Raw genomic sequence first — 8,538 nt, forward strand, 5'->3', positions numbered from 1 at the left:
TCCCTGCCCGCAGCAGGGTCCGCCTCCTGGGGCAGGGAGCGGCAGGGGGATCGAGGAGCTGAGTTTGGCTAAATGACACCCGCAGAGTGTCCCCCTGCCGCGCCCAGCCCGTCCGGGAGGGGAAGGGGCTTTGCCGGGCTGAGCGTCCCTGCGCAGTGCGCAGCCGGAGCAGGAAAACCTCCTGAGCCGGGACACTGGGGATGCCGGCAGAGGGAACTGTTATAGCCCTCGGCTGCGAGGAGAAACTTGTTCAGCTCAACAAAGGAAAGCCCTTAATTACAGATCTTTCTTCAAGAGCTGCAACTTCCAAGTAGCTGTTTAAAACCAAACCTCCCACTCTTCTCCTCTCCCCCCACCCCAACTAAATTTCTTATAAACTTAATATAAATCAGGTTTGATTTACTGTATCTTACTGCTTCAGTAGAGCAAACAATTTAGGCTTCTCCCCCTCCCCTCTGTTTTCTCTGGGTATTTCTCTAGAGGTGAAACAGCTGTTCAGATGAATGAGCTGCACTGTATAAAGCAGGAGAGTGGCTTAACCTGATTCCAGTTGTTCTTGAATTTCACTTTTTTCTTTTTTTTCCCCGTCATTCCCTAAGTGGGGACTTGAGATTTAATATTCAGGGCTCATCCATCCTGTCTCTACCTCTTTTCCTCCTCCCTTGCTAATACCTAGTCTGCGTGAGTTGTGCTGCTGTGGCGGAGGGCTTCTGTTAGCACGGCTTACTTGGGCTAGGGTTTGGGAAAAGGCACGGGCTCCGTGGATTTCCGTGGCGGATCGGAGGTGCAGGGGCGGCACCAGCCCTGTGCCTTGCACGGGGCTCGCATATGGTGCGGATTTCCCCCGGGGGGAGGTGGCTTTGTCCGCTGCGCTGTCAGACAGCCCTGGGGCTGCAGGGGGTGTGATGTTAAACTACAGCAACTGTCAAAGGGTTTGAAACGGCAGAAAATTATAGGAGAGTAATGGGATAAACCTATCCCAGCTGGATCTCTTCCAAGGTACCCCCTTCGCAAAGCATGAGCTGCAATGAGAACCACATGTCATTTGTCTTACATATCTATTAGCCTGCAGATCTTTGTTCAGAGCTACCACACTTACATGAGTGTGGACTCTGCTCACCAAAGACCTTCCCCAGTTCACACTCTTGCACAGCTTTCCCATGCCTCAATGGTTTGGATAGCTGATGCTTTGTCAGGGGAATATGTCTCTCTCCAAGTCTATAAAGTGTTGTGTAAAACCACATAAACCTGATTTAAACAATGATGTTGGGGAAAGCTGGTAGATTTTTTAGATTTATTTTTTATGTCCGATGGAACTTTGCCCTGGGAGAATCTCCCATTCTAGTTTAATACAGAGGGGGAAGTAAAAAACTGAAGGGAGGAAAAAATCATCAGTGGATGTTGTGAAAGAAAAATTCAAGTGCTCAGTTAAATATCACACGTTGAAGCAATCTTTGTATGTTTTAATTTCCCCTTGAGTGGTGAAGTTTTGTTGTTGGCAAATGTCTAACAGCTTCACTTTCTGATGGGAAAATCTGTGTGGGAAAACTTTCCCCAGCCACAGTGTTGGACTTTTGAGGGAAGTCTCCTGCTGGGTGCAGCTTCAGGTTGGGATAGCTGGACTTTTCTGGATTTAATATGGCCCATGATAGGAGTGAGGCTTTTTGCTCTGAGTTTGACATTGATCTATATGGGTGCAAAGCCTTTTTTCAAAGACTGAATGAGACTGGTATAGATGGGTTTTTATGTTGTTCAGTGTCCCTTTTGCCATTGAAACAGGGGATCTTGGTAGCGCCTGAATTATGTGAAGCAACAGCAGCCCCATCACAATGAAACTTTCTGGCCTCTTTGAGAGGCTGTGGAGGAGACAAGATGGTGGGAAGGTGATTGCTATTAATGGCACTATATGGCCATTCTCACTTTCTCTTCTTCAACCTTCCCAGTGTGTGTGCTTTGTCCAGTGACTTCTGGCACTTTTCTGAGCCAAAAATAAGCAGGGACAGAGCCTTGAAAGTTCCTGCTGCAGCTCTGGGTGTTGCAGCACACACTGATGGGATGCTGTACAGTGGACAGGTTTTCTTGACACAGGACACACCATCTTTCTGCAGTTGTCTTTTCCTGTCTTTGATCAACAAGTGATTGAGCTGTTTGGGAATCTGCTATCAATTTTCTAAAAATTAACTTGTCATAAGAGTTGTATTTCTCCAAGGGGAGAAGTTTCTGGAGTCCTTTGTGCTGATACAGCTCTTGGTTGCAGGCTGGCTCAGAGATGGGCTCCTGAGGCTCTGAGGACTGCTGACCATGTTTCCTGCCAAAAAAATAAGGCCCTGAGCACTGTAAAAACTTTGGGGTGGTGGTGAAGGGAAATTTGGAGGAAAAATTACTGTTATTCACATTCTTCAAAGTGAAGCCATGGAATACTTGTTCTGGAGTAATGATGTATTCTTTGTTTCCTTTTTTTTTAGGTGAATATTCTAACTTCTGGTTGGCTTCAGTTGACAGGTCTTGATTATTAGACCAAAGGCACTTGCAGTCTCTCTTTGCATGTGCTTGAATTGAACTTCTGATGTGCTGCCTGAAATCCAGGCAGCAGTGTCTGCTGGCATTGTGTGGACTGCAACAGCCTCACAATTTAGCTTGAAATTCCCATTCAGTGCATGCATTTTGAACTTGCTGCTGTGTTAAGGCAATGAATGGGAAGTGGGCCTTACTGGAAGCATAAGAATGGAGGGGCTGCCTGCCAAGGAGAAATCTTCCTCCAAGCTCTGAACAGCTTTGCTGACTGAGTTAAGGGAAGCTTGTTCCCATGCTGGAAGTAGCTCAGTTGTCAAGGAACGCTGCCTCTGTGTTAGTTGTCTTTGGGGTTGGTGTTCTCCCAACTCCTCATTCTATTTTCCTGTACTTTCTAATTAGTCATGCATTGAGTCCTTGTGAACTTAATTGTGGGAGTCTGAAACTTCTGAGAATAGATGCAGGGCTTAGACTGGAAACCTCTTTGGATGAGAATTGGAGGTGGCTGATAGAAAATCCCAAAACATGAACCCAAAAGCAATCTAGGATGATAATTTTTTCACTGGGATCATTACAGTACCATCACAAAAGCCCTCTGGGGTGGGTGCAAGTCCAGCTGTGGAGTTAGGTCTTCAAAACACTCTTCAGCCTAAAAACTTCTTCCTGTTAATGAACATTAGAACCATGATGTTACAAATAACAGGACTGTACAAATAGATATTCTTATCCACATTCTTCTGATAATTGCACATTTGGTCACAGATATTCCCAGTGATTCCTACAGCAGTGATGTTTCTTAAGGATGGATATGGAGAGGAAAGCATTATCTGATAGCTGTAAGTGCAATATTTGCTTGGCAGAGGCTTTGACATGGAAGGCCAGATAGCCTTTGGCCATTTCATGTTGTGACTCAGAGCACAGCCCAGGAGAGTGAGACCTGAGTTCCAGTTGCTCCTCTACCAATGGTTTACTCCATATCAGGGGGAAAATCACTTTGCCATGGATTCCATGGAATAGTCAAACAGGCTCTGTGAGCTGCTTTGATGTGAGAATGATACTTAAACAGATATCAGCTTTCCAGTACTGCAGCTTGTCTTGCTTCCCTGAGAAACCCAAAGCGTGGGTACTGAAATATGTTGTCAATTATTCCTTGAGGCTACCAGTTTCCTAACAGGTCACTTGGATGTCTGCCTCTCAAGATCAAGATGTCTGTGTGGACCTCCTGTAGGTAGATGTGTTCTGTTCAGAATGACTGCCTGTGTTGTGCCTGGCCCTACAGCTACATCTGTGCTGGGCTGGAAATACTCTCCCCACCACATCTGCACTGAAATGTAGCAACCTCCAACCTCTTAGGTGAGGTTTTAGTTCTTTTAAGTAACTATGAGTCTCTTTATGTGATAGAAGCCTGTTCTTAATATTAAAAGGTCATCTATGAATAAGTATCCCTATTTATGCAGTCTGTAAGAATGATTTCAGAATGTCTATCTGGAGTTTTCCTGATGGATTTTTACTAATTCTCTCTTCACTAGATGACTTGAACCTTATTTCAGCCTCAAATTCTGAACCTCTCGTGACTCTTAAGTGGGTGTGGAATATAAAACTATACAAATTGGCCAAATGTGGCTCTCTGTCCTTTTAGTGACAGGATCTTGCTCTCTGAGTCATTCTCTCCATCACCTAATTGTCTGCTCATTGCCTGAGGTCCCTGGTTTGCTCTGGACTGTGAGGATGTCAAGCAAACAAACTGGGATTTGTGTCACGCTGAGTCCTCTGCTCCAGTTCTGCTTTGAAGTGCCCGACCCAGGTAACCAAGAGGTCAGGAGGTCTTGAGCTCATCACCAGACCCTGGAACTATCTGGTGTTTGTTCCCTGGACTCTGGAGCCATATGATATTCATCTGCCTGGGGTTCAGAGCTGTAACTTTGCAATGCAATTAGCAGTGGAGCCAATGGTAAGCTGAGGGTCTGGTGACACTGGAATGGCTTTGAAATACCAGATGTGATTGTAGCTACTGCAGTAAATTGTATTCCTGTAGGAAATCTACTGTCCTGCCTTTCCAGCTGCTTGGGTGAATAATTTCCCCTTAGGTAGGTTTCATTTACCAGCTCAAGGGGAAAAAACAAAGGCAGCAGAAAGGCAGAACAATGGGTGCCAGTGAACTTGTGCTCCCCTTGGACAAATTAACAAATGTGTCTTTCAATAATCCTTATTTTTTAGTTTTCTCAAAGTTGAGCTTGTTAGGGTGCTAAAGTGCTGGTGGAAATAGGTTAGAAATGTCACAGCTTTGCTTGGGGAGTTGTTCTGTGACACTGAGATCACAGAATATTTACTTACATCTTAGTTTTGTTGGGCTGTGCTTTGATAAAGGGGGAAAATGAAGAATGACTTTGAGATAACAATTAAGAACTGAAAGCATGGAGTGCTTTAGGTCTTTTAGGTCAGAGTAGTGGACCCTTTTCTGCATCAGACCTCCAGCATGTCTGGAAATTTTCCTGATTCATAAAGCATAGATGCCTTTCCTGTAGGATTATACAGAAATTCATCCAACTGCATTTCTGAAATATACACAAAGCTCTTGACTCACTTTTAATTAGGCAGATCTAGACAGTGCTTAATATACTTCCACTGAGGCATAATGTTTATTTAGAATCTTTGAGCATACAGCCAGCCTGTGCCAACTTAGATATCACAAGGATTCTGTTGAGGATAATAACTGCAGATTAGAAAAAAGGCAAATGCTACTAATTTGGTTGCTGTCCTAAATTTTTCATCTTTTTATATAGCTGAATAATACTAAATCTCTTGCTTAGTGTAAATATGCACAGTGTAGCACTCATCTGAATTAGAGTCCTTAATACTGCAGAAACCAGCAAGAGTAGGAACTGTCTTATTGTTTCTTGCTGGTTTTGTTCCTTGCCTCCTTTTGTTTGGAGAAATGGTTGTTTGTTGATATGTAATTTTTTACATGGTTTAGGTGCTTTGGCTGCTTTTGACAAGTAATGTTTTCCTCCTCTTGGAATTGAACAGATGTGTAAGTGAGGAGTATGCTTGGGTGGAAGCGTTGCCTGTAATGTTTAGGCCTTGCTATTTGAAAGTAGCTGAATCTTTTGGGGAGGACCAACAAATAGGAAACCATTTCAGATTTCAGACTCCTTTTCCACTTCTAAAGCTGGGCAATCATATTTCTGGCAAAGAAAGAAGCCTCTTCTAATCTGTCTAGAAATGGCTTTCACCCAGAGGCTCCCACAGTGGATGCCTCTGAGACAGAAGCTGAAGGCAGTTTCACAATGTTTCATGTTTGGAACAGGTCAGTCTCCTCTTCCATATTGATGTAGTTTATCTGGGAAAGAGAATCTGCTACTCAAAATCATAGTAGCTGATTTTGAAACTGAGAAGAGACGCAATCTGTGAGATTCTCTTGTTCAGGACTCTTCCCTTTGCCTCTGTGCTTTGCTTTGTGTCTCCTGTCCATCCTCCCAGAGCTGAGTAAGGCTGTTCTTATCCAGCCACCTGCCTTTGTGCTGAGTAAACAAACCATCTGTCAAAACATTAAAGCTAAAGTGAGGTACCACTGCATAGAAGGGACCAGTTCATGTCCAATATTGACATCAGGTTACGTAGTCAGATGTCTTTTTAATAAATTCCACTTTTTCTGCCCCTAGGAACTGGGTGGAAGTGATATTCTTTGTAGCATTTGTGCTGCATACAGGCATGTGTTTGCTCAGAGCATCTCAGAAATGCCAGTGCAGTGAAATCATGAGGCAGGGGAGTATTCCCTGGATGTGGTTGTGTAACCAAGTTAGACTGAGTCTGTAGAGTTAAGAACAGGTCCAGTTCTGTTTCTTCTGGATGTCCCCCCGCCTCTTCTGTGTGTGTATGTGCACTCTGGAGAGGAGGTGTGTTTGTTGGACAAGACTCTTGAATCCTGATTTCCACTTTTTGATGGAATAAAAAGACCAAGAAGATGCCTGTTTCATGCAAAGACAGTTTTGGGGTGGACTGTGAGGAAGGGGGCCCAGCAAATTCGGTTGCAGGACCTGAGTACTAAGGTTCTTGGTCTTCTGTGTGAGAAATGGGAACAGGATGCCCCTTCCCCTGTGCACGTTGGATGTTAGAGCTGTTTAGGACTAAGAAAAGGCAGCTGCATAGGTGCTAAATGAGCTAAATACTTCTTTTGCCCTGTTGGGATGACCTGGTGAGATGGAGCTGCTCAGTTAAGGCACTACACAAAAACTTCCCTTCTTGTTTTGCGCCTGGGGTCAACCAAATCTGCTTTTTCCGTCCAGGACTTTGCTTAGTTGTTCAAGAGTGTGGTGCTGGGAGCTCTGAGCTTGGTTGGAGCTGCTGCTGCTGGGTTAGGGCAGGGGCAGAGGGGCTGGGGGATGGATGACATCATGTCTCCACGCTGGGCTCCCCCTGCCCGCGGTGCTGGTGCTTGCTGGGGTGTGGTAGCCCTGAACGGAAGGGCAGACATTTCTTTTTTGCTGTGTGCTGCTTAGCCCTTATTAAACTCAGATGTTTCTAACCCCTTCCTCCGGGCTCTCGTTATTGCTGTAAACACAGCAGAGCACAGGGAGCTTTTTCAAATCCTCGTTTGAGGCAGCAATGGGTGACAGCTCTCCCCACATGAATTTAGCACTTCAACCCAAGGGAGATTCTGCCTGTGTTTTCCCTAAAGAAAAAGACTTTTTCATCTGATGCCACTTCTCTTGTGCCTGCCTTTAGTTGCTTGGCTTGCTGGCTTTCTTCTTGCCTGATTCTGTCTTGTGCTTCATCAGAACCTGTCTGGTTTCTGCAACCCTCCTCAATGTTGGCTGTCTGGCTGCTTGTCTCATCACTGTATCTTGTTCAAATGTTGAGTTGTTTGCATTTTCAGTGGCAGTGAAAGCAATACCAGCTAAAATAAGGTTTCTGTTGCTGTGCTAGGATGAGTCAAAAAGGCTCTCCTGGAAGAAACACCTAGATCTGTCTGTCAGCAGGTCTGGATCTCAGCAGTACCTGTTCCAGATTTACTGTGTGCCTCTGAAAGAAAATTATATTTCAGCATTCTGTGGAGGGAGAAGGAGAGGAGAGACTGCCATGGTAACAGGATCTTAGATGCTTCCTACCTATGAACCACAACTTCACCCAGCATGAGCTACTGTACCCCTGTGGGGGGACTTAGGAATCCTTGGTATCTCTGAATATAACCCACTAACTTTGAGGTAAATCCAGGCTATTTATAACCTCCCTGTATGCAGTTCTCCAAGGACTATATCCATTGCAAATCTACTTACGAGTCTCAAATATCTGTCCATTTAATATAATTCTACTTTGAGCTGAGAAATTCTTGGCCTATTTGAGGTATCAGAGCTGCTTTGTGCATAGCATTGGCTTAGTAAAAGCTGTGTTCCTGCAAGATCTCTGTCAGATCATCTGTGTGACTTGTTCTTGTGACATTTGTGTCCTGCTCTAGTCTTGTGTCGTCCCTAGTTGTAAATTGAGCTAAAGAGCTCTTAACAGAGAGCCAGACAGAACCAGGCTATGGCAGATGTTAGGAAGGTCATTGCCATTCTGATGCTGTATTTAGTCACTGGTGCTAAGTTTCCTTTTGGAAATTTAGGCTATCCTAAACCACGTAAAGATGAGCTACCTTGTTGCAAGATTCTCAGAATCTGGTCCCTTGAGTCTGTGGCTTGATTTAAACTGCCCTTCAAAGGTTTCTGGCATGTGGGGAGGTACAGAGAGCTTTTCCCAATTGTGATTCTATATCTCCAAGAAAACACTGATTTAATTAATGGTCATTACAGATTTGAGGTGAACTTTTTATGCAGCTTTTAATAAACTTAGAGCTAAAATGGCAGTGCCCCTGAGAACTGAGCTGTCAGCTTGTGTCTGTCACTGGCACCAGCAGTACAGGACAGAGAAAATCTGATATGCTTAAGCTTCAGTATTTCAACATGGCAAACCCTGCTAACCTAAACACTGAGGGGGGAGCTGCATTCTTTGCTATGCCTAATCTCTGTATTTTTTTAAACATGCATTCCT

General features: G+C 44.5%; 1 protein-coding gene across 5 annotated transcripts in view; it reads left to right on the top strand.

The window, feature by feature from the left end:
- Positions 1-8,538, top strand: part of COL26A1 (collagen type XXVI alpha 1 chain) — a 172,047-nt gene that overhangs the window by 232 nt on the left and 163,277 nt on the right. The gene's annotated exons all lie outside the window — the stretch shown is intronic.

The sequence above is a fragment of the Geospiza fortis genome, unplaced genomic scaffold (assembly GCF_000277835.1).
Source record: "Geospiza fortis unplaced genomic scaffold, GeoFor_1.0 scaffold425, whole genome shotgun sequence".
Lineage (NCBI taxonomy): Eukaryota > Metazoa > Chordata > Aves > Passeriformes > Thraupidae > Geospiza > Geospiza fortis.